The sequence below is a fragment of the Macaca nemestrina genome, chromosome 8 (assembly GCF_043159975.1).
Source record: "Macaca nemestrina isolate mMacNem1 chromosome 8, mMacNem.hap1, whole genome shotgun sequence".
Lineage (NCBI taxonomy): Eukaryota > Metazoa > Chordata > Mammalia > Primates > Cercopithecidae > Macaca > Macaca nemestrina.
The window spans coordinates 148,319,600-148,347,282 of record NC_092132.1 but is presented as its reverse complement, the minus strand read 5'-3'; the positions used below and the strand labels follow the sequence as shown (position 1 = coordinate 148,347,282).

The window sequence follows — 27,683 nt, the reverse complement described above, 5'->3', positions numbered from 1 at the left end:
TAATTTTAGACCATTGGGAATATTTGTGTTTTAAGATTTGATAGAAATCTTCTTTGAAACTATAGGTCTTGCTTTCTCATTTCTTTATAGTTTTCTCTCTTTCTTCCATGGAAATTGGTCCGTGTAACTCCTCAACTTTCTAATTTTCCAGCAGCCTATTGTCAAGCAATATATAAAATTAATTTGCATAAATGTCATCAAAGTAGTCTCATGATTTTTTATCATGCCTTCATTTTCATTAGTTATTTCTGCCTTGTCATTTCTTATTTTGTACATTTGCTTTTTATCCTTTTTTATGGATTAAATTCGGTAGTGGTCTATTTTGCTGTTTTTTCAAATACAATGTTTAAATTCATGAATTAGATTTGCTGTTTTCCTATTGTTTTTTTCATTTATTTGCATGATTATTTTTATGATGTAATTCCATGTAATTCCTTATGTTTTCTTTGGTTTAATGTGTCACTCTTTTTACTATTTTTATGAGGTGGGAATTTAATCCCAGTTTTCGTCTTTCCTTTTTTTTTTTTTTTTTTTTTTTTTTTTTTTTTTTTTCCTTGAGACAGAGTTTCGCACTGTCGCCCAGGCTGGAGTGCAGTGGTGCAATCTTGGCTCACTGCAAGCTCCGCCTCCTGGGTTCACGTCATGTCATTCTCCTGACTCAGCCTCCTGAGTAGCTGGGACTATAGGTGCCCGCCACCAGGCCTGGCTAATTTTTTGTTTTTGTTTTTGTTTTTTAGTAGAAATGGGGTTTCACCGTGTTAGCCAGGATAGTCTTGTTCTCCTGACATCGTGGTCTGCCCGCCTCGGCCTCCCAAAGTGCTGGGATTACAGGCGTGAGCCACTGTGCCAGGCCTAGTCTTCCCTTTATAACTGATTAAATACTTGGGGTTATTTGTTTTCCTCTGATCACTACTGTAAATGCATATTGCAGATTCCAATAAGTATTGTTTTTGCAGGCATACTTTTATAAAATTTCCGTAATTTTACCAGCCTGGGCAACATAGTGAGACCCCTATCTCTACAAAAAAAATTAAAACTAGCCCAATGTGTTGGCCTGTGACTGTGGTCACAGCTACTTGGGAGGCTGAGATGGGAGGATTGCTTGAGCCCAGGAGGCAAGACCACAGTGATCTGTGATCCCACCACTGCATTCCAGCCTGGGTGACAGAGACCCTGTCTCAAAAAAAAAAAAAAAAAAAAGTAATTTTAGCTTGTCATTGTTTCATATGAAATCCAGAAGTTGTTTCATGCTGAGTTTTAAAATCTCCTGTTAGTCCCGCATCAATTTGGGGTAGGATGTCTCAGTTCTCCTTTATCCCAACAGACTCTAAAGCAAACTCTCTAATCCCCTTCTAGCCCCTTCAGCCTGTCCTTGAACTTTCTCACACACAAATCAAATCATGTCCTGCCCTTAATGAGATCCTTCAGTGACCTCTCTCAGGCTCTGGGAAGAGCATGGAATACACAGCCTTAGTGACCTGACCTCTGTACACCTCTCCTAGCCAGCCCTTATCCTCTGCATCTCACTTCTCATACCTCCATTCATACTGATCTACACCAGAGGTGCCAGGCGTGCCTTTCTGTCTGCTCAGAATGTCTTTCATCAAGTCTTCACCTTCTTCATTGTTTCGTTCTTTGGCACAAATGCTAGAACACTTTTCCCAGACCACATCATACGTTAACATGTCCACGAAACCCTCAACATCCCACAGTTACTTCTATCACAGCCTGGTGGTCTATCACCAATTCCCACCACTTCCAGCATAATCAGGTTCTTTCAAGGGAGAACTGCATTGCATGCATAATGATAGCCTTGTTTACCAGCTGAGTTTCTGGCACATAAGAACTGTACATTAACAGTTCTCTGGATAAATAAAAAAACTGCCTATGTAAAGTTAGGCCACCATACATTAGAACCTAATTAAGATTAAGAAGTCAAAGAAATTTCAGTCTGGAAAATGAGTAATGAAATATTATGTTGGTAAGTAAGCAACAAATGAATAGTTGATGAAATTTATACCTTTTCTTTATCCTCTTAAGAATTACCAAAGCAGGATCCAATTCATGAAGCTCACACATATGCCTAAGATATCTATTAGGTGGCCCCAGATGCCTTTATTCTTTATCTGCAAATTATTCTAATCTGCTATACCTCTCTTCTAATTCTTTGCTCTTTGGAATGTTCATCCATTCAACCAATCTAATTATCAAAGCTCCACCAGGCGTTATCCTACCCACATTTCAAGGGTTCAGAAGTTAGCTGGATTAGGTTCACCTTTGAAGGTAATAAGGCTAAAAGCTATGAATATGCATGTTTATATATTCTTGTCAAAAACAACTGAACAGATAATATATTGTTAAATCCTCATTATTCCGATGCCAGACAGGCAAGCCCCAAAGTGGGGATTAGCACGCGGGGGTTCTTGTCTTTACCCAGGAAAGAATTCAACGGTAAGCCAGAGGTAGAAGGACACAGCTTTATTGAAATGACAGTGTTACAGCTCTGTGACTGCTCCTGAGAAGCAGGGCTGTGCCATAGGCAGATTGGCAGCTCAGGGCAGTTCTGCGGTCATATTTATACCCACTTTTAACTGCATGTAGATTAAAGGGTTGTTTATGGAGAAATTTCTAGGGAAGGGGTACTTCTGAGTCACTGGATCATTGTCATGGAAAGTGGAAGTAACTCCTAGGGTTCGCCATGGCAATGGTAAAGTGGTGTGGACACTGGTGGGGGTGTCTTATGGAAAGCTGCTTCTGCTCAGACCCTGTTTTGGCTAGTCCTCAATTTGGTCCCGTGTCTGAGCCCCACCTCCAGAGTTGAGTGCCACCTCCTACCTCAATGCTACTGTACACATTCTGAAAACTTATTTGGCTGTGGCATGGTGTTTTCTAGTGAGAGAATAACTAGTATTACTGTTTGAGTACCTGAAGTATGCACAGCACTCCAGAAAAGTTACCGTAGATGTGATAAAACTTAGTTGTACATGTTAAATGGCTGAAGAAGTCTTCCCTGATGATTCAGAAGGCACTTCAAAGTCTGACTGAATCCTCTAAGTATTTGGGGGTCTGTTTTATTGAAGTAAAATTTGCATTCATTAAAGTCACCATTTTTATTTATACCTGATGTAAATGACGAGTTGATGGGTGCTGACAAGTTGATGGGTGCAGCACAGCAACATGGCACAAGTGTACATATGTAACAAACCTGCACGTTATGCACATGTACCCTAGAACTTAAAGTATAATAATAAAAAAATAAAAAAATGAAAAAAAGTCACCATTTTTAGGCACACGGTTCTATGAATTTTGACAAATATACACAATCATGTACCCATTATGACAATTGAGATATAAAAGTTTCAATCTTACTAAAAATTATTTTCTCACTTTTTTATGTAAGTCATCTCTTTCCACCAGCAGTCCCGGACAACGATTGATCTGAGCTCTGTCCCTACAATTTGGCGTGATTCAAAATGTCGTATAAATAAAATTATACAGCATGTGGCCCCATGAGTCTGGCTTCTATGACTTGGCTGAATGTCTTTGAGATGTGTCCATGTTACTGCATGTTGATTATTGGTTCTTTGTCATCCCTGAATTGCTGAATGTCCCACATATGTTTAAGCACTTTTCTGAGGTACATACCTAAGACTGCGATTGCTAAGTCATGCGGCAGATGTATTTTTAACTTTGTAAGAAACTGCGGAATTATTTTTCAAAATGACTGTACCATTTTGCACTCCTCCCAACAAAGTATGAGAGTTCTTACTGTTCCACATCTTTCCAACACTGTAGTTTTGGGTTTTAACTGGGGTGTAGTAGTAGATTATCTTGGTTTTAATTTGCATTTCCCTAATGATGATGAGCACCTTTTCATGTACTTCCTCTTTCTCTTCTTTAAATGAATATCTATGTAAATGTGTTTGCCTATTTTTAAATAGGATGCTTTCTTATTGTTGAGTTGTAAAAGTGCTTTGTGCGTTGTCACACAAACTCTCTATGAGCTATGTTTTGCAAATATTTTCTCCAGTGTGTTGCTTATCTTCATTTTGTTAACAGTCTTTCAAAGAGTTAAAAGTTTAGTTTTGATAGTTAATTCCATCCTTTCTTTCTTGTATTTTTCGTGCATGTTATATCCTATCTGAGGCAAGTTAGCATAATCAGAAGTCACACAACCATTCTCTTATGATTTCTTCAAGTTTTATAGATTTGTATTGAGCTCCATGGTCTATTTCATGTTAGTTTGGTCAAACGGTCTGAGATATGGGCTAAGGATTGTTCACAGATGGCTGTCCAATCCTTGCACTTGTATTTATTTTAAAGACTATCTGTTCTTCCTTGAATATTTTGGCACCTGTATCAAAAATCATTTAAGCATGTATTTGTGGGTCGATCCCTGTTTGGATTCTGTTCTGTTCCATTAATTGATACAAATATTCTTTCTCCAATACCACAGTATTTTGATTGTTGTGATGTGGCAATGCTTGAAATTGGATAGTGTATGTCCTCCAGTTTTATACTTTTCAAAATTGTCTTGGCTAAACCAGATCCTTATCTTTTCAATATACATTTTAGAATTAGCTTCCTAACGTCTACTAAGAATTTAGAGAAGTTTTGATCAAGAGTGCGCTGAATATATCGGTAAATCTGGGTAGAAGAGATATCCTTACATAATTAAGTCTTCTGATTCCTAAATATGGTATATGTGTCAATTTATTTAGATTTTTGATTTATCTCATTAAGTTTTCATAATTTTCAGCATGAAAATCTTGCAAATATTTTATTAAATTTGTCCCTAAGTATTTCATATATTTGATGCACATGATGATGGTACTTTGTCATTTAAATTTCATTTATAATTCAGTGTTAGTATGAAGAAATACGATGAATTATGTATGTATTAACCTTGTATCCTGTAATTCTTACTGTGCTCACATATAGGTGATAGTTCCTTTTTTTTTTTACAGGCTTAAAACAGTTTCTAGGCCAGGCACAGTAGCTGATGCCTGTAATCCCAGCACTTTGGGAGGCCCAGGGGTGTGGATCACTTGAGGTCAGGAGTGTGAGACCAGCCTGTGCAACATGGAGAAACCCCATCTCTACTAAAATACAAAAAATTAGGTGGGAGTGTTGGCGCATACCTGTAGTCCCAGCTACTCAGGAGGCTGAGACACAAGAATTGCTTGAACCTGGGAAGCAGAGGTTGCAGGGAGCTGACATCATGCCACTGCACTACAGCCTGGGCGGCAGAGTGAGACTATCCAAAAAAAAAAAAAAAGTTTCTACACTTCTACACAGGCAGTCATGTCAGCTGCAAATAAAAACAGGCTTATATATGTATATATAGAAATATATGTTATATATGTATAACATAATTCTGTTTTACATGTATATATATATCTTCCTTTCTAACCTTTACATCTTTCTTTCTCTGTCTCATTTCATTGGTTAGGGCTGTATCTTTTCCATGATCCTAGGACATAGGCATTCAGCCTTTTCTTCATATATATATGTTTATACATATATATGCATATATGTGTGTATATGTATCTATACATAGAGAACCTAAAAAGGTCTCTAAAGAAATAATCAAATAATTACCCACACATACATATATAATCTTGCTCTATCTATATATGTATATATAAACACATATATATGCATATATATACACATATGCATACATATACAATATACACATATACACATAAACACATCGTGTTCATATATACATACATATATGCATATATATGTATACATATGCATATATACATGTGTATATATGTGTATAGGCATATATATGTGTGTATATATACATATATATGGATAGAGCAAGATTATGTATGTGTGTGTGTGTAATTATTTGATCATTTCTTTAGAGACCTTTTTAGGGTTGAGGAAGTTTAGAGTTTTATGAGAGTTTTTCATCATAAACAGGTGCTGCATGTGGTCTAAAGCTTTTTCTGAATCTATTCAGATGGTCGTATGTGTTTTGTTTTTCAGTGTGCTGATACGGTAAATTACACCGGCTGATGTTAAAATTTTGAGCTACCCTGCTGCAACAGGACTTTTCTTCTTGTCTCTTCCCCAGAGCCTTTAATGTATTGTTCCTTACATAGACGTTCTGGGGACATGCACAGTCTTGCATTCCTGCTCCCTATCACAGCTCCTGCACACCTCTGTGACCAAGAAGAGTCTCAGGCCTTCAGACCTGCCCCCATCTTGCTTGCAAGAAACCAGTGGAGGCCCAGGGAAGAGAGTCTGCAGGTGATGTAGTAGATTAATAGACTGAGGTATTTTCCTCTCAGATAGGTTAGATGTCACATTCTTTGCAGCATTCGTAAGGAAAAGGGACTTTATTTCTGAGCGTTTGAAGTGGTAAAACTCAGAAATACCTTTTAATTGATTTTTCTCTTTAGGAAAAATGCTTTAAAACCTGTAATATTTTATCTGCGAATATTATCTTTGCTAAGGATCTTGGCTAAACTAGATCCTTATCTTTTCAATATACATTTTAGAATTAGCTTCCTAATGTCTACTAAGAATGTAAAGTAGTTTTGATCAAGATTGCACTGAATATATAGATAAATCTGGGTAGAAGAGATAGTTTACTAATGGCCTCTTATCATGACTGCTCTTCTGGCTTTAATAAAGCTTTTTATATAATTGCCTTGCCCACTCTCCAGACCTGTTTACTTTTTAAATGCTGATATGGCTTGGTTGTGCCCCCACCCAAATCTCATCTTGAATTGTAATAATCCCCATGTGTCAAGGGCCAAGGCCAGGTGGAGATAATTGAATCTTGGGGGTGGTTTTCTCCATACTGTTCTCATGGAAGTAAATGGGTCTCAGGAGATCTGATGGTTCCCCTGCACAGGCTCTCTTGCCTGCTGCCATGTAAACATGACGCTGCTCCTCTTCTGTCTTCCGCCATGGTTGTGGGGCCTCCCCAGCCACGTGGAACTGGGAGCCAATTAAACCTCTTTTCTTTATAGATTGCCCAGTCTCGGGTATGTCTTTATTAGCTGCATGAGAACAGACTAATACAAAAGCTCTCTTTATTAATATTATTAAATATTCCTGAAAGTCTAGTCTATACAATCCGTGTTGAGATAATTTGGACAGGGATGCTTCTCTGTAGACCTTGTGTGTGTGTAATATTCTATTTCACACTATAATGGACTTTCTGTTTCCTTGACGAGTGTCTATTTTGGCTAAGATTAGAATTGCATGCAGCTTATTGAAGTTTCTTTTTTGCTTGTCTCTCTTAACAGCTTTATTGAGATATGATTGATGTATAAAATTATATATATTTATGGCATACAGTTGGATATTTTGATACATGTATCGTCAAAAGACAAAACTACAACAAATTTGGCTTAAAGACCTATAGGTTTTATTTGTAGGTCTAGATCACGAATAAATGAATATAGCTTAGGTGGGCAAAACCTTAATCTACAAAATAAAATTAGTATTTTGATGACTTAAACAAAGAAACCTGGCTTTTTAAGCTGAAGGAAGCAGAAATAAGGAATAAAAAGATTAGTGGTTTCAAAGCTATTTTGCTATGGGATAAAACAGAAAGAACTTTCATATGCGGCACAGGGAAACTGGGGTCCCTCCTAAGTCGTCGCTCTAAATCTTGTTTGTTTGTTTGTTTTGAAAACTGGCCTGGTTCAAAGTTCAGAAAATTTACTTGTCTGATAATGCAAGAGACTCTACTGTGCTCTGTCTGATTTGGTCTGGTCTGTTGGGGCCTCATGCAGGAGTTCAGTCCCGAATAATGGTCTCCCATAATTTTTGTTTAACAGTGTATACTGTGAAATAATCATCACATGCCAGATAATTAAAAATACCTATCACCTTTAATTACCATTTGTATGTGTGCAGGCATGTGTGTGTATATGTGTAGTGAGAAGATTGAAGATTTTGCTCTGAGAAAATTTCCAGTGCATGATAGAGTAATGTTAACTGTTGTTCCCATGCTGTACATTAGATCTCTGGAACTTACTCATCCTGCATAACTGAAACTGGATACTCTGATCAGCCTCTCCTCCCAGCCTCTGGTAATTCCCATTCTACTCTACTCCCACGAGTTTGACTGTTTTAGATTCCACATGTATGTGAGATCATACAGCATTTGTTTTTCTGTGTCTGGCTGGTTTCACTTAGTGTAATGTCTTTTAGATTTATTCATGTTGTCATAAATGAGAGAATATTCTCTCTTATATGATTGAATAATATTCCATTGTGTATATATACCGCATTTTATCCTTTCGCTTGCTGAGGGGTTGTTTGCTGTGCAGAAGCATTTCAGTTTGATGTAATCCCATGTGTCTATTTTGTTTCGGTGTCTTAGCTATTGTGAATCATGCTGAAATGAACATGGGAGTATAAATGTCTCTTTGACATGCTGACTTCATTTCCTTTGGATGTATACCCAGAAGTGGGATTGTGGATCATATGGTAGTTCTATTTTTAGTTTTGGGAAGACCCTCCATACCCTTTTCCGTAGTTTCTGCACCAATCAACATCCCTACCAATAGCTGACAAGGGTTCTCTTTTCTCCATGTCCTCACCAACACTTGCCATCCTCTGAATGTTTTACAAGACCCTTTCTATCAGGTCTGAGTGGGTATCTCAGTGTGGTTTTAATTTGTATTTTCCTGGTGATTAGAGATGTTGAGTACCATATGATTTACTTGTTGGTTATTTGAATATCTTGTTTTATGAAGTTTCTATTTAGGCTTTTTGCCCATCTTTTAATCATATTTATTTGGCTTTTTTCATATTGAGTTGTATAAATTCCTTATATATTTTGTATATTCTCTTATCAAGTATATGAAATACAAGTATTTTCTCCCATTATATAGGATGTATTTTCGATTGTTTCCTTTGCTACACAGAAGTATACCAGTTTGATGTAGTCCTACTTGCCTATTTTTGCTTTTTTGTGCTTTTGGTATCATATTCCCCCCAAAAATATTGCCAAGATCAATGTCAAGATTTTTCCCTGTCTTCTTCTAGGAGTTTTAAGCACTCAATTATTACATTTAAATCTCTAGTTAATTTTAAGTTGATTTTTGTCTATGGTGTGAGATAAGGGTTTGTTTCATTCTTCTGCACTTGGACCTCAAGTCTTCTCTACACCATTATTCAAGGAGATGATCCTGCCCCCATTGTGTGTTCTTGGCAACTTTGTCAAGGATCAGTTGTCTGTTAATGTGTGGGTTTATTTCTGGACTCTCTCATCTGTTCCAATGGTCTGTATGTCTGTTTTTGTGCCAGTACCATGCTGTTTGGATTATTACAGCTTTGCAATAACCTGAAGTCCAGTGGGGTAATTTGATACCTCCAGCTTTGTTGTTCTTGTGAAGGATTGCTTAGGCTCATTGTGGTCATTTGCGGTTCCATATAAGTTTTAGGCTGTTGGGGTCCACCTGTTGTGGTGTCCTCAGTTGCCATAAGAATGATTGATGTACTCAGAGGTAAACTGCTGGGGTTCTCTGAAGAACAGGTCACTGGGGACCAGGGTGGTTTCCTCCTGGTTAATCCTGGTAGCTTCACCCTTCTTTGTTCCTAGCAAGCTCCAGACATCTTGGCTGTGCCCATCTTCCATACAATCTCAACAGGAAAAAACTAAAGCAGGTCCTTCACTGACAGCCCGACAGCCAGGGAAGTGGTGGCCCCTTCTGCTTTCCTGTGCCCCAAGAGGGGAGCTTGCAGGCCCAGTCAAGTCCATGGTGCTGAGCTGGGTGGCGTGGAGCATGAGAGGAAGCAAGCAACATGAAGCTGTCATTCCCAGTGTCATTCCCAGTCTCTGTGTGTCATTCTTAGATAATTTTGCCCCACTACGCTGCTGCACCTTCTCAACTGGACTTCTGAGCTTGCCCAGAGCTGTTTTTCTTCATGGATAGCTGTCTAACTATAACTTTTTATCTGGGAGGAAGGCTGGGATCTTCTGCTCCACAACCTTGTTGATATGTCTCTCGGCTTCTTAAACAACACTTAATTCCTTTTGCCTCTTTTTGATGATAATTTTCTACATTATTTTTAAATCTTTTCAGTTAGAAATTATCCTTTTTTCACTGAGTGAGAAAAAATTGATATTTAAGACTTAAAATTTGTCTTTACCCAATACATGGCTGATATAATTGAGGACTTATATTTTGAGACTATTTAAAAAATTTAAAATGTTGATTCTTTGTGCTACACATTTTTACATTACTAACTTTACTTTTAATTTGCTTCATTTAAGTTTTTCTCATAAGTTGCATTTTTTATTGGTTGTTAGAAATGGGTGCTCCTGTCTTATTATTCTGTAGATATTGGTGTGCTCTAATAGTTCTATAATTTAATATGTCAACTTACAATCATTGTGGATCACATCTTTTTAACTATAATCAATTAGTAGCATTCCATTTCTATGTATATAGGCAAAATATTTCTGAGGAGAAAAACATTTCCCTAACTATATTCCTAAAATAAATTATATTTTTAATGCACATGACTGTTTTAGCAATACTAGATAAACTTTCTATCTAAAGAACTTGAGTATTACTTTTATCCGAGATTTCTGTAGAAGAATGGCTGAAGAAGAAAATATAAGCATTCAAGAAACCAGGGTTTAAAACAGAAAATGTTTCAGAATTGTAAAATCTCTCTCCTTAAATCAAAACAATTTTAACATAGATATTTCATTTTCTCTTCTTTTGCATGAGTTAAGTTCTAACAAGAGAATAACAATGAAGTAGGAGAGCTGATGACCGAGGCAGATATTTCAGCAGTATATGCAATCAGAAACTTCGCTTAACAAGGCAACCAAAAATCAACGTAATACAAAACTGCAGAAACACCTCAAGACTGCTCCAATGACACCACCCAACATAGCTAAAAATATGTTCAATTTTCCACATTTTATCACCTAAATTTCTGCCAGTGAATACTCTATATGTCCATACACACACACTCATGAGAGAGGCATTTTGTGCTAATATATGAAAATACACACATGCAGAGATATTTTCTGCTAATATATAGAAACACATACATAAATATACACCATAGATACTATTTTTGTGCCTTTTAAATAAATTCTTTATACCTTATTGAAAATAACCCTACCAGAAAGCAGTGAAGCAAGTTCTACAGGCAAAGTGGTAACGTGAAATCCGAGGCACTTTCATTGAAAGGTGACAATGTCCCATGCTCCCTCAGTAAATACTGCTCTCCTGAAGGATCTGAACTGTGAGATGCTATATAGACTTTACACTTAATCTAAATCCATAATACATTTCCACAGGCTAGTGGACACATTCCACTTCCGTAGGTCCATTGTACATAGGAAAAATGCCATTTCTAGCTATAGATTTAGTTATATCAATGCAGCTCATTAGTATATTTTCATTAAGCTATTTTTAAATTAAAAGCGTATTTTGTAATTTTACAAATGCTCCCACCTATAAAAAGCTGACATTAACTTAACCATTTTTGTTACTTTGGAGTAATTTAAGGAATAATTATTTCTAGAGGAAAAATATTGCTAAACCACTTATTTTATTATCACAACAATATCCTTTGTCCTCCACTCAATCTGTCTACATACAAACACATAAATATTCACTCATGGGTATCAGAAGGCATATACACCTCCTTCCCTGACTCATCAGTTCTTTGCAGGGTCGGTGTTCAGAGCCGTGGAGGTGGGACTGGAGTAGGCTGACGTGGTATCACTAGTTTGAACAAGGTGCGCTCCAGGGAGCATGGACAGAGTACAGCTGGGAACTGACCTTTACGTCCATGCAACAGCATCCTCATATCATTAGGCTCAGGGCATTAGTCTATATTGAAGCGGTTAAGAAACCAAAGAAATCATACGAAGCCATGAGAACACACTCAGTATGTGGGCTACAAAGGATACTAAACTTAAGTGGCTCACCATTACTAGGTGCTGCCTCCACACAGGAGCGGGGGGGACTGGATACAAAGTGTAAAGCGGCAAGATGGCTATCTCTTTGAATGTGAAAACAAATAAGAAAATAGATACAAATTCTAATTTCTAATACACAGAGTTAATATTTATGTGTGTGTTTTTTTTTTTTTTTTTTTTGGTCAATATTCCCACGGAGTTCTCCTGACAACTGATAATACTACATATCACCTTAAAGAGTTGACTCCTTGGCTGAGCCTAGTGGCTTATGCCTGGAATCCCAGCATTTTGGGAGGCTGAGGTGGGAGAATCACTTGAACTCAGGAGTTTGAGACCAGCCTTGGCAACACGGCCAGCCCATATATATGTCCTTTCTTACTTCCTTCCTGTCCTTACTTCCTTGTATTTATGCTCCTGTATAATCCCCTCTCCTAGATTGTGGGTTAGAGCTGTGCTTCTTTAGAACAAATAAAATATACCAAAGGTGATGGGTTGTTACTTCCATAACTGCATTGCATAAGACTTTAAGTTCCATCTTGCTAGAGGACTATCCCTTGATGACTTTGATATGTACATATACATATATAATATGTGTAATATATATAATATATAACTGCATTATAAATTATATATTATATAAAATAATACATATTTATAATTGTATATATTATAGTTATAATTATATATAAATAATATATATTTTCTTATAAAAATATACATAATTTTATAAGAAAAAAAGTTGATTCTGTGACAGGTACACACATACATAATGCACACACATATGATCTTTTTCTTTATCATGTGACCAATTATCTTATTTTTAGCAGCACTAAGAAGATGCTAGAAAAGTAGATGTAAAATATGTATAAGCCACTAACAAAAGACACTTTGAATACATTTTGTTTTTATAGGTCATAATAGAGGTCAGTTTGGGGATGTGGGAGAGTGTTGAGGAATAGTACAGGCTTATTTTTCTTTAGAAAGAGATAGATGAGTGAGAATTGCCAAAATACATGTAAGACACATGAAAGAAAAAATGAGCACTAAAGTAAATGATTTAAGAACATGGAAATACTAGAAAAAGAAAACAATTGCATAAATATTGAGAATACAAAGATTATTCAGGTGAGCAAAGTGAAAAAGTAATGAAAAAGGGTTTACAAAATGCTCTCAGATGATACATTTATATAAATGATATAGGTACATATGAGAAAAACAGCACCACTCTCTCCCCGTTTTCTCGATGTATTCTGTGGTATTTTTCCTTATTCTACTTTAAATTGTTAGACTTGTACTGAAAAAGTCCATTGTGTGTTTAACCATTTAGTTCTTTCTTGCACAGTGGAGTTTGTATATCTGTGATGAGTGTTGTGTATATATGGTTGCATATTATATAGGCATAGATGAACAACTCTCAAATAATTGTTTGATAATAAAAAGTCAGAGCTTAAAGCCATATTAGTAGCAGTTGTTTCCTTAATTATTCAATAAGCACTTTGGAATAGAAGGGATAAAAATATCATTTCTTATCTTTATAATACACACATGTTACAGTTTTAATTGTGAATACCATTGATAGAAATGTAAAACTATATGATTATTCAATATACAACTTAACTTTGTATTTTACCATGATTTTTTTAAAGTGGGATTGTTTTTATTACCACTCTTTTATTAGCTAAACTTTACACTTAACCTGGAACACACTGTATCCTAGCATATCATCTTGATTCTTGGTTCTTGGAGGTCATTTTTACATTACTCAGCTTTTCATTTTGTGGAAAACAGGCTGCACAATGATCTCCACTGTCCTTGCTTGTATTTATGCTCCTGTATAATCCTCTCTTATAGATTATGGGTTAGAGCTGTGCTTCTTTAGAATGAAGAGAATACATCAAAGGTGATGGGTTGTTACTTCCATAATTGCATTATATGAGACTTTAAGTTCCATCTTGCTAGAGGACTATCCCTTCATGGCTTTGATAAGGCAAGTTGCTAGGCGGAGAAAGCCCATTTGATAAGGAATTCAGGGTACCCTCCAGCCAAGCCAGCTAGAAAATGCAGCCCTTGATCCAACCCTGAAAGAGGAAATGACTTCCTCTAACAACCACTAAGGGAACTTAGAAGCAGGGACTTCCTCAAATCAGCCCACAGATAAAAGACCCCAGCACTGACTGACACCATAACTGCAGGTTCATGAGATCCTGGAGTGTGTGTGTGTGTGTGTGTGTGTGTGTGTGTGTCTCACCTGCAGTGTATGTGGAGGTATTTTATGTATAAGTGAATTTTGCTGTTGCTGGCAGGCACTCTCAATAATTAGCACACAATGTGAAGTTTCCGTGGAAATTGATAAGAACTGAAAATAGTTAAAGCTAAATTTATAAGCATAACGATCAGAGATGAGGCTGCCAGATTAAGAGAAATTATAAAGGTATTTTTAAGACAAAAAAGAAATAACTTGTGACTTTATCATTCTGAGAGTAAATTGAGAATGAATAATATTGTATGACATTCTTATAGCTCAGAGTAGCAAGAATCACGTCTGATCTTATATCTTCATGAACACAGCCAAACCAAAACATCATTTCTTTCAATGTTTTTATGCTTATTTAGAAAATAGGTTTGTGTAAAAAACATGTTACTTTATATCTCCTGGAAAAGTGTAATCAAGTAACTCTGTTGCTAGTTATTATGAAATAGCCAGATGGCAGGAAAAACATTTGTCTCAGTCAGAGCCTGCGTACCTAGGATCAACCACGCAAGTCAATACCGAGAATTGAACCAAGGTCAATTGAACAACTGAATCAGTGAAATGACAAGTTGAAACTTGTTGCTTAAGAGAATATAGTTTTATACTTTCCACTGGTGTCTTGCCTCTTTCTTCACACCTAACATACTTGCAATCTGCAATGGTATTTCTTTGTATTGCCTAATACAAAGGTAGTTGTCAGAGCAGAGAGCTGAGAACGGAAAGCTCAGTTGTCAATTAATAGCTCTTAGGCTCCCACCTATTGATTTTGTGCATTCGCTTAAACAGTTTTGTGAAGATTCCCATTCCTAGTTTATCACATGGAGAATTCAGTAAATTAATTAACCCAGCTTTCAAAAGTGATAGCAGGAAAATGTGTTCTTGTTACAGGAATAAGCCCAGGTGAGCACACAGAGTGGACCGCTGTAGGGAGACATTCAGAAGTCTTTAGGTGGAGAAATTGGCATTAATTACGGTCTGTGGTTCCTTAGAAATTAATAAACTCCACCATCATTCATCTTCATTAAGAATGTCTTAAGAATGTGTTTGATATTCAGATCAGATATCTGCTTGACCCTCATAATCTTTCTAACAACTGTTCCAAGAACTGGGAGGTAAATATTTTTTTCAAATCAGTTCTCTATAACAGTCTAGCTTTCACTGGCAGATTATTTAAAAATTTGTTTATTTTTCTAAAACTATTTTAAAACTGGAACAGAGCAATTCCATCTTAAATAGGAGCTGGGTAAAATGAGGCTGAAACCAACTGGGCTGTATTCCCAGACGGTTAAGGCATGCTAAGTCACAGGAGGTCTAAGACAGGAGGCTAAGACAGGAGGTCAGCCCAAAAACACAGGGCACAGAGACCTTGCTGATAAAACAGGTTGCAGTAAAGGAGCCGGCCAAAACCCACCAAAACCAAAATGGCTACAAGAGTGACCTCTGGTCGTCCTCACTGCTACATTCCCACCAGTGCCTTGACAGTTTGCAAATGCCATGGCAACATCAGGAAGTTATCCTATATGGTCTAAAAAGGGGAGGCATGAATAATCCACCCCTTGTTTAGCATATCATGAAGAAATAACCTTGAACATGGGCAACCAGCAGCCCATGGGGCTGTTCTTTCTAGGGAGTAGCCATTCTTTTATTCCTTTACTTTCTTAATAAACTTGCTTTTACTTTGCACCGTGAACTTGCCCTGAATTCTTTTTGCACAAGATCTTGGGATCTGGACTGGGACCCCTGTCGTGTAACAGAAGCATGAAGCTAAAACTACAAGTGAAGTAACTCTGAGTGAAGAGGAAAAAGACACTCATTTTAAATGACTGAACCAACAACACTGGCCATTATATAGAATCTGACTATACTTCTATTGTATTTTGAAGACTTATACTTCTTGCAAAGTGGAGAAGAAATTAGTAGTTGCAATCAAAATAGCTGGTAGAATTCCATTCTTTCTTGCTTGTGTGTGTGTCGGTAGATTTGAGTAAATGTCCACCAAAAGTTAGAGCAGTAAGTAAGGCTGCTGAGAAGAGAATAATGGAGCAATGAGACAGGGTCCTAGGTGGTGTCCCATCAGGAAGAGGAGGTTCCTCTGCTGGAAAGACAAGCTGCTGACAAAGCTACCGGAAGCATGTGACGCCCTTGCAACATAATAACAAAAAGCAGACTTGGCAACAAATAAGGAATCTGGCCGGGCGCGGTGGCTCAAGCCTGTAATCCCAGCACTTTGGGAGGCCGAGATGGGCGGATCACAAGGTCAGGAGATCGAGACCATCCTGGCTAACATGGTGAAACCCCGTCTCTACTAAAAAAAATACAAAAAACTAGCCGGGCGAGGTGGTGGGCGCCTGTAGTCCCAGCTACTTGGGAGGCTGAGGCAGGAGAATGGCGTAAACCCAGGAGGCGGAGCTTGCAGTGAGCTGAGATCCAGCCACTGCACTCCAGCCTGGGCGACAGAGCGAGACTCCGTCTCAACAAAAAAAAAAAATAAATAAATAAAGGAATCTCAAATAGGAAGAGGAGCAGACCTTCAACAATCACATAAGATGTGCAGAAATCCAAGACAATGAAGATGGGTTAAAATTAACAAATAGTAGACAAGATACATGTATTTTTTGTGCATTTCAAAACAGTGTTCTCAGAAGGAATTTGTAGGTTTCAACACAAAGGGAGGATCTGTGGTCTAAAGAACACAAAATAGGCCAGGTGTGGTGGCTCATGCCTATAATCCCAGCACTTTGGGAGGCCAAGGCAGGTGAATCACTAGGTCAGGAGTTCAAGACCAGCCTGGCCAAGATGGTGAAACTCCATTCCTACTAAAAATACAAAAATTAGCCAGCTGTGGTGGCAGGTGCCTGTAATTCCAGCTACTTGGGAGTCTGAGGCAGAGAATTGCTTGAACCTGTGAGGCAGGTTCAAGAACACAAAATAATTTTGATAAAGAGATTTACAAAAATAGACAACCCAAAAAGTGGACTGTGAATGAAGAGGAAATATCACAGAAATAAAGCTTATTTGATAACTCTAACTTTTAAATGCTACAAATGGGACATTGTAACCATGGCTATAAATGAATTAAATTTGCCTAATAACACATTTACAGTTTGAATTTAAAATCTAGCTATATGCTATTTAGAAATGGCACAATTGTTTATAATGACATAGATTGGAAAGAAAATTCAATTCAGGGAAATGCAAATGAAAGCAAATATTATATCAACCAAAGGGGAATTTAAAGTGAAAACCATTTATATAGATTAAGAGGAATATTGCTGAGTATTAATAGAAAAATACATCAACATCATGGGATGATTGGAAACCATATGCCACACATATTGTAGAGGACAATCTAGCCTGATTTAGTCAAATTAAGTATGTACACATTCTATGACACACCAACTAATCTAAACTCACTCTTGACTGCAGAGCTCAGATCATTTCAAATGGGTTCAAATGTCAAGGTTTAAAAGGATGTTTATCCACATGTCATTCATGCTAATGGAGAGTTAATTACTTTGTCTATCAGTGGGTGACTAGAAATTAAAAATGAGAGATGAAAAGTATGAATGTCTAGGCAATAGATACGATAAACATGTTATGTGTACGTAGTGAGATGTAACTAGATGCCACAACCATGAAGCATCATGGAAGGAAAGGGACTAGCCTGACAGCTATACTATCATGCCAGTTACAGAAATTGAAAATGGGTGAACACCACACAATGCATATTTTACAAGATCATATGTTTCAGTTGCATCACATACATATGCCACACTTTAGAGTTTTGCTTGACAGGACTGGGAAATGGGAGTAGGGAGTGGGCATTAATTAACTCATTCATCTACAGAGAAAGCTTCCACAGCTCCATTATTATAGCATTCAAAATTATTATAGCATCCATTATTATAGCATTAAAATGCATGATAGGCTCAGCATCCTGCACAAAAACACAAAAAGAAAGTAGAATGAAGGAGTCGCCTGAGTTCCACTTGTGCTATGGAGGAGTAACTTACAGTAAAACATTATAAAATCTATAAACAACCACAAAACAAACAAAAATTTCTGAAAGGTGCTAGAGAGTGAATAGGAGCAGGTAAATTTTACTCAGTGATTTAGTTATTAGAAAAGGGTGGACAATAGTACAGACTTGGAGGAATTGACCTACATGAAATGGATTTTCTGTTTTTTCCTCTTTCTTTGAGAGTATCCATAGTGACGGCATGGCCAGGAAACTGCAAATGCCAGCTAGAGGAACTGGGAGAAGACCCAGGACAAATTTGTGATACAATAAATAGCTCACAAAGGTCACATAAAAATAATTGTTATATCAAAAATAATCATTATAATTCTATCAGAATCATGAAAATAATGAAATACAAATGCACACCTAATAGGACAAGTGAAGTGCAAAAGTCTATGTGTTAAAAAAGATGGAATAAAACCATATATTGCCATAAAAATATGTATAGTCAAGTATTTGTAATGATATGGGAAGGAGGCAGGGAAGTACTGGGTAGAGAAGGGTGAGGTCCATGGCAGGGGCTCCGCCCTCAGACCTGTGCCCATCGACCTAAATGAGGATAGCAATTTCTATTTTCATGACCAAAATTTGCCATTTGGCCTGTCACGCTCCCCATCCTGTGCCCATAAAAATCCAAGACCTAGAGGGAACAGACACAAATGGCTGGATGTTGAGAGAAGAAGAACACACAGCAGGCCATCGACAGCAGAACGACGCAGATGCCAAGGGGAATTTGGCCAGGGGCAGTCAGAGGAGAGTCCAGCCACTGGATGGCCAACTCCAGGGGAAGTCCACTTCCCACTCCATCCCCTTCTATCTCCCCATCCATCTTGCTAGGAGCCACCTCCACCACACGATAAAACCTGGCACTCAGCCGGGCGCGGTAGTTCACACCTGTAATTCCAGCACTTTGGGAGGCTGAGGCGGGCAGATCATGAGGTCAGGAGATCGAGACCATCCTGGCCAACATGATGAAAACCCATCTCTACTAAAATATAAAAAATTAGCCAGGTGTGGTGGCACATGCCTGTAGTCCCAGCTACTCGCGAGGCTGAGGCAGAAGAATTGCTTGAACCCGGGAGGCAGAGGTTGCAGTAAGCCAAGATTGTGCCACTGCATTCCAGTCTGGAGAAAGAGCAAGATTCTGTCTCAAAAAAAAAAAAAAAAAAAAAATGCACCCATTCTCAAGCCCACATTTGATCCAATTATGTCTCTGGTACACAAAGGCCAGAACCCGGGATACAGAAAGCCCTCTGTCATTGTGATAAGGCAGAGGGTCTAATTGAGCCACCTGCAGATGGTGAAGCTGAAAGAGCACACTGTAACATAGGCCAACTAGGGCTTCAGGAACTGTAAACACTGAACCCTAGACGCTGCCACTACCTGCCCATCTGCACGCTCCCCATAGGGGTTTGAGCAGCAGGGCACCGAAGAAGTGAACCACATCCCTATTGCACACCCTGTGAGGGGAATAAGGGAACTTCTCCTGTTTCAGCAATACCTTTATTTACAATAGCCTCAACTTGGTAACTGCCTAAACCTCCAGCAGCAGGTGAATTCATTAGCAAAATAGAGTATCACCACAAAATACAAAGGAGCTATGGATACATGCAAAGACATGAATGAATGTCAGAATTATTAGGAAGAATTGAATAAGTAAAAAAGAGTACATACTATGTGGTTCCATTAATATGAAACCCTGGAAATCATCTATGGTGACAAGTAAATCATTTGTTGAGGATTCAGAGGATAGGATCAACTTCTACGTGGAAGGAACAATCTTTTGGTGATTTAGAAAGGTTCTGATTTTTCATTGTAGTGGTGGTTTCATGGTATCTACATTTGTCAAAATGCATTTTCTTGTGCACTTCAACTAGATTCAGTTTATTGTTCATAAAGATGATTTTAAAAAGTAATCTGAACATATGTAAGACAGACTTGAAAGACATCCAAGGTTATAGAGAACTTCATGGTGAAAGATCTCAGCAAACTTCCTTCAGAAATGAATGATGCATATCAAAAATAAGATGCGTAGAACAGGAATTATAAATTTAACAAGATATAATCACTCCTATGTATACTTGTAAATAAAATATACTAGGTCACAAAGCCTCATTAAATTAGAATGAATCCATGAAACAAACGTGTTTTCTAACACAAAGTCACACAATTAGAAATGATTTAAATAGCACAAATCACATGTCTTGAAACTTAAATGAAGTGACTTCTAATTAAATATTTAAAAAGGTTAATGAAAATAGTGTATGTTTTGGAATTGAATGATAATGAAAGTGTAAGTGTCAAACTATGGGATGCAGTTAAAATATGCCCCAGAAAATTAACAGATTAAAAAGCAGGAAAAAAAGGAGTGAACATTAATGGCAAAAGTATTAAGGAATTTAAAAATAACACCTGTTTCAAAACAGATTGAGGGAAAGTAATAATAAGAGACATTGATCAGATAGAAAATAAGGAAATAATAGCAAAGACCAGTAATTGCAAAAGTCCCTTAGTTCAAAAACTAAGAAAGTAGATACATACAAATATCTACAAAAACTGAAAAATGAAAAAGGAGAGGAAAAAAAAAAGGGGACATAAATTCAAAGAAAGTGGAGATGTAAAAAATTAATTTCAAAACATTTTGTATAATTTTTTAAAATGGAGAATTTTATATAAAATTACCATAATTGATTGAAATGGAATTGGGTTATATTAACATATAATACGTTTTGAAATGGTAATTACATTAAACTTTATTCCTCCAATCTCAGCTATAAACAATATCAGGTACAGAGGGTTTTATATAAACATTTCACTAAAACTTCAAGGAAAACCCAACCTTTATTATTTACAAATTGTTAATGGATACCAAAATAATATACTTTAATATAACAGGTATATATAAAATGCATTATGAAAAGTAAAATTTCCTCTAATTTAACACAGATGTAATTCAAAAGATAACATTTCCAAGGTGTAAATCATATTTTTCCACATAGGGTAAATTCCTTGGTAATATTAATCAGGAATTTACATGTATATGTACATATATATATCTCCATATATATGTCTCCACATATGTATACATATGCATTATATATATGTACATATATTTAAGTAGTTGCTTTTCTAATTTGCTTACTAAAAACCACAGGAAGCATTATATTTAATAGTGAATTTTTTGAGGTATTTTTATTAAAGACAAAAATAATGCAGGGCACATGATGTCACTATCCCTCATCAACACTGTGTGAGAGAACTGAGCCAAAAAAATAATACGTACACACACACACACACACCTGTATAATGTTTGGAATGACAGATTTGGAACCCTATTCTCAGTTTGATTCTCTACATATTAAATTGAAAATCTTTATAACTTATAAAAGCATTTGGTATGATGTTTAGATAAAATTCAAGATTATGAAATTTGGTAACTTTTTTATATATCATATATGACCACATAAGTAAAATAGATGGAACTAAACACTTTCATTTATAGTTGCCGGGTCCATCCCACAGACCCTGGCCAAGTGATGGATGAAAGGAGTACTCAGACACAGGTATGCAGTGTTAGAGCAGCTAGGGGACTGCCCAGCACTAGTGGCCAAAGAGTGAGCAGTCTTGAACACCTAGAACTGCTTGCTTTCATTCAGTACAGATAAATGCCAAAAGTCTGGAGCAAACACAATCTGTGGGTCATTAACATTATTGTCTCCCCTTTCAGGGAGCAGTCTCATGCATGGATGATCAAAGGTTGGTTTTTGGACAATATAAGTAAACAATCCTATTTAAGATAAACTCCCCTATACCTCCTTGTACCTCGTCCTTGCCCTTTGCTTCAGGGTCAGAGAACAGGTGCCTTCAGCTTATTCTCCCCCGAAACTATGCAGAGCCTTCCAACCTTTCAGAAGGCCTGCTCCTTTCCCTATAGCTTCTCCCACCACTCTGACCGATCTCCTACATCTACCCCTTTTTTGTTTTTTTGCATCAGGTTTTGTTGATTTAAGAGTACAGATGTGTTCAGCAACAGGTTTGACAGGTGCAGCAGTTAAAGCTCATGTTCTGGCTTTGCATCCTAGAATTAGTAAATAACATACAAACATGAGTATAATCAGTATTATTCTTTTCCAATCAAGGAGTAATATGTAATGTTACTTGGCACCTCCGTCCAATGTGTGTCATTACTGAGGGGCCCAACCAGGGGTATGTCAATCCCCCCTAGTCAAGCAGTCACATTGTTACAAGCTGGGAAGTGGGTGTCTGCCCAAGTAATAAGGCAGAAGTAATGTAGATCTAGAAGATGGGCCCTGTAGCAGGTACAGGTAGCAGGAAAAGTAACAGAATTAAAAAGGTTAATACCCTATGAGAGTTGCAATGTACAACAGAAAGCATAGCAAGGAACAAATTATCTGGCGTGAATGGTGTCTGTGTCTGGAGTAGGATTTGCTCAGTCTCCTGAGTGGTCGTCTTCAGCATCTCCCAAGTAATGTCTGGAGCCTGTGTCATCTGAGGAAGCCACGTCATCCAGGGTTGCAGGTCCTACAGGGTCATTTTCTTCATTTCTGGTACCAAGTTGGGTCCTAGCCACAACATGGTAAGGTTTGATGCCTCGTGCTGGAATCCAAAGAGGACCTGAGGGGGTGTGAAAACAAGCATATCCTCTTCCCCATGTTAGCAAATCATTTGGATTATACAATACATTACTATTTACATCTTCCCATAAAACTGAAGGTGTTATATCTTGAGTGATTTTTGCAAAGTGGTTTTCTATAACTGATTGAAATTTACCATCTAAATTTTTAAAATTAAGGGTAAATAAGGCTTGTGCCAGTAGTGTTGCAGAGTCCTTACACATATTCCCCCTTTTTTTGTTTTCTGAGCATATTTTTAAGGGTAGAGTGGGCATGTTCTATGGCCTGTCCCTGGGGGTTGTACAGGATACTCTTGGAATGTTGGACATTCCATATGTGACAAAAATGTTGAAACTGTGAGCTGGCATAAGCCAGACCATTATCACTTTTAATTTTTGTAGGCCACCCCATAAACACAGAAGATGTTTAATGACATATCGAGTGGACTCTCCACAAAAAGCATGAGCACTAATTAAGTAGGAATTGGTATCAATGGATACATGTACATATCAGTTTTCCAAACTCAGGGACATGTGTAACATCTGCTTGCCATAACTGATTAGGTTCTAGTCCTCTGGGGCTAACACCTGTTGAAGAAGGAGATGTGCCTGTGAGCTGGCAATCTGGGCATTGCACAATAATTTGTTTAGCCTTTGGGTTAACTGAAATTGTTTAGATAAGTTTCTCCAATTTTGGTGGAAAAATTGATGTGATTGGGTGGCTTGGTCAAGCAGTGATGTCATAACCTGCAGGTTTGCTTGACCATTGCCATAGGCTAGTGGGCCAGGCAGCGAGTTGTGGGCCCAAATTTGTGTGACTAAAAACAGGATGTGTTCATAGATCCAGCAACTGCTGAAGTCAAAGAAAAAGTGCACACAGAGTGGGCTCAAGAATGCTCTTAATGAGGGCTGTCTCAAGGTTCTGCAATAAATAAGCAGCATAAGTAGAGTCACTAACAATATTGATGGGCTGAGCAGAAAAGGTTTCCAGGACCAATATTGGGGCTCCAACCTCAGTTCTCTGAGTGCTAGTGAATCCAGATCGAGTGAGGGAGTTATGCGGTTCCCACCAGCTAGCTGCTTTTGCATTTTTACAGAGCCATCAGTGAAAAGCGTTAAAGCATTAGGTATGGGGGAGTGAACTACCTTTGTAGGCATAACTACAGGAGTAAGAGATAAGAACTGAAGTAGTTTGTCAGCGGGAAGGGCATGTTCTATATGGCCTGTATAATCAGAGAGTGCTATCTGAAGATGCAGAGATAGGGGCAATCTGCTTCGAATTGCTTTTTACTCAAGGGTATTCTTATGACATCAGGGTATTAACCTAGCAACTGATTGCCTTGTCTGGGGCCTGTATAGATGACTTTACTAACTAGCTGGACATAGGGAGATAGTGTTTTAATCCTGATATGTGAGTAAACCCATTTTAGAAAGTGCAGCCCTGCGGCCATCTGTCCTATTAATCCTGTTAGGGAATGTTTAGTAGGAAATACAAATAACTGGACTGAGACATCATGGGTCTATGTGATCTAGTTGCCTCTGAGAAATAGCTTGCTCTATTTCTTCAATTTCACTTTTGTCAGTGGGGGTTAAATACCTGGGGGAGTCCAGGGCTGCATTGCCCTTTAGGATAGGAAACAGGTTGTGTAATTTATCAGTAGTTAAGCCCAAGGTGTGGTGAAGCCAGTTAAAATCAACCAGTAATTTTTGATAATTATTTAAGGTGTGAAAGTTGTCAGTGTTTAACCTTTTGAGGTCTTGCTGATTGGGAAGTTAGTATGTATCCAAGATATTTCCAAGGAGAGGACATCTGTACTTTTTCAGGTGCTATGATTAAACTTCATAACTGTGTATTCCTTTTGACAGAAGCATATAAATTCAAAAATATCAGCTCCATTGGGGCCACAAGTAAGATGTCATCCATATAATGGATCATCTTTTAATTAGGAAATTCTTTTCTACTGGTGATCAAAGCTTGATTTACATGATACTGACACATAGTAGGACTGTTCAGCATTCCTTGAGAAAGTACTTTCCAATGAAATTGGCAAGGTGGCCTTTCATTATTAATAGCTGGTATTGTAAATGCAAATTTTTCTCTGTCCTGTTTTGCAAGGGGAATATAAAAACAGTCTTTTAAGTCAATAATGACTATTGGTCAATCTCGAGGAATTGCTGCAGGGGAAGGGAGTCCCTGTTGAAGGGGCCCCATAGGTTACAAATTAGCATTGATAGCATGTACGTTATGCAAAAGTCTCCATTTACCAGACTTTTTGGGAATGACGAAAATGGGCGAATTCCAAGGGTATTTGATGGTTCTATACAGCCAGCTTTTAATAGCTCCTCAAGTAATTCATGGGCTTATTGTAGTTTCTCTCCCTTTATAGGCCACCATTCTACCCAAATTGGATCTTGAGAGAGCCATGTCAGGGGTAGGGGAGGAATCACAACAGTGGTCATTATTAGGAAGGGGTCTGGAGGCTGACCCCCCATTGGGCTAATAGGTCCCATCTGCAAAGATTAGCAGGGATGGGCATGATTAGAGATTGTGTATTAACATAGGGACCCCTCCCCTGGAGCATTGCAGCCATTACGTTTTGCCCAGCCAATTGATTCTGGTTGGCCTATTGTTCACACAATTCATCAAATTCTGCCCTCCAGAGAAGATTTTGACTGACCTCTAAAGTTGTTTCAGCTAATACTGACCAGTCCCACAGGGTCATATGGAAATTGCTATGGCCTCAATTAATACTTTCATAAATGGGCCAGTGGCTCCGTTTTCTCTAATGCTCTTTCTTATTTCTCTATAAGTGTTGAAAGTAATGCGTTCATGTACCTGATTGCCTTGTTGATCTTACATTGCAGGGCAGGCCAAGAACTCCTCTTCTAATGCTGCTTGCCTATGACAGGGTCCTATAATTGTAGTGTATCCCCTGTCTTTTTTCCAATTTATTGGGGTAAGGGACTCAGGAAAAACCTCCATCTCCTCATTGGTATCTTTACTCAGTAATGGTGGGGCTGTGGGAGGAGGAGGAGGTGATGGTAAGGTAGGTGATGGTAAGGTAGGTGATGGTTCTTCCTCTTCTCCTTTTTTAGGCTCTTCTGTGTAGAGTGGGGCCAAAGCAGCTCTAACTAGGGCCCACAAGGTTAAAGATGTTACTGGGACCCATTGCCCTTGTGTATGATGTCATTTAAGATTTCTCCCCACTTGTTCCCAGAGCTCTAGGTCTAGCGTGCCTTCTTCTGGGATCCATGGGTTATGAAAAACAACAGTTTGCATTAGGTGCTTTAATTGGGCCTCGAAACCAAGGTGCCACGAGCTTTAAGCAACTGTTTCAATACTTTTATATACTGTTGCTGTTGAGCTGATAACTGTTTTCCCATGATGAAACCCTAGCTTGAAAATTCCCTTGAACTTGGAAATCCTGAGCGGGCACCAATTACTTACTGCACAGTCACTTCACCTTTGTTTTCGAGTGTTCCGTCACAATCTGTTGTGGTATTCCTTACACGGAGCACCAGCTGCCAGGTCTGGCCCCCAGACCCTGGCCGAGCAATGGATGAAAGGAGTACTCAGACACAGGTATGCAGTGTAAGGGCAGCTAGGGGACTGCCTGGCAGTAGTGGCCAAAGAGTGAGCAGTCTCAAACACCCGGAATTGCTTGCTTTCATTCAGTACAGACATAATGCCAAAAGCTTGCAGCAAAAACAATCTGTGGGTAATTAACATTGTTCACCCTTTCAGGGAGTAGAGCGTGTGGATGATAAAAGGTCAGTTTTTGGACAACATGAGAAAACAAGCCTATTTAAGATAAATTCCCCTATACTTCCTTGTACCTAGTCCTTGCCCTCTGCCTCAGGGTCAGAGAACAGCTGCCTTTAGCTTATTCTCCCCTGAAGCTATGCAGAGCCTTCTGACCTTTCAGAAGGCCTGTTCCTCTCCCTGTAGTTTCTCCCACCACTCTGACTGATCTCCTACAACAGTATTGGTCAAAATAGGGTAACATTCATGGTACTTGTTCTAAAACAATTATATTAGTCTTCATGAATAAAAGTGATAGAAGATTATAAGGAGAATAATCTAATACTTGCATGATACACCAAAGACTTTACCATAAAGAAAGCTATCCCCCAAATAATCTTTAACTTCAATACAGTTCCAAGAGAAATTATGACAAGAATTTTTCTAGAATTTGAAAAAACTCATTTCAAAATTTATACAAAACAGTAACGGCCAACAAACAGAAGTCAAAGATAAAGAAGTCAGGAGGGGAATTTACCTAAAACATCTACTGAAATTAAATAGTGTGCAACAATGAGTTGAATAATTCAATGAAGGATATATGTAAATCCAGAATATATAGAGATTCTTTTTTACTAATGTGAATATGAACAAGGATGTATAGAAACAGGAATCCACATATAAAGCTGATAGGTTAAAACACTCCAAAAAAGATATGGAAATACCTATTTTAAAAAGATGTTTCTATTTTGTGACATTAAAATGCTTCATAATATATTCACATGTGAATAGAAATCATGTATAAGGATCTACTTTTAGCTTTGCTTGTAAGGAAATTGTTGATATAATCTAACACTCCATCAAGGAAATAAATATACAAATTATGAAATAGTCTCATGGCAAAATATTATACAACAGGTAAAATCAGTACTGTCTACCTGCATCAGTATGGATAGGTATCTAAATATAAAATTATGTCTAAAGTGATATAATGTAAAGGCTCTTGCATAATTATACATTTATGAAATACATGTATTTTATATAATGCTACTTTATATAATTTAATAAACATATACAAAAATTATATAATATAACCATACAACAATA

The 27,683-nt window shown here is 37.7% G+C and overlaps 1 long non-coding RNA gene across 1 annotated transcript in view; it reads left to right on the top strand.

Moving 5' to 3' along the window:
* The window catches only part of LOC139355947 (uncharacterized), a 268,335-nt gene that overhangs the window by 112,077 nt on the left and 128,575 nt on the right, over window positions 1-27,683 (top strand). The gene's annotated exons all lie outside the window — the stretch shown is intronic.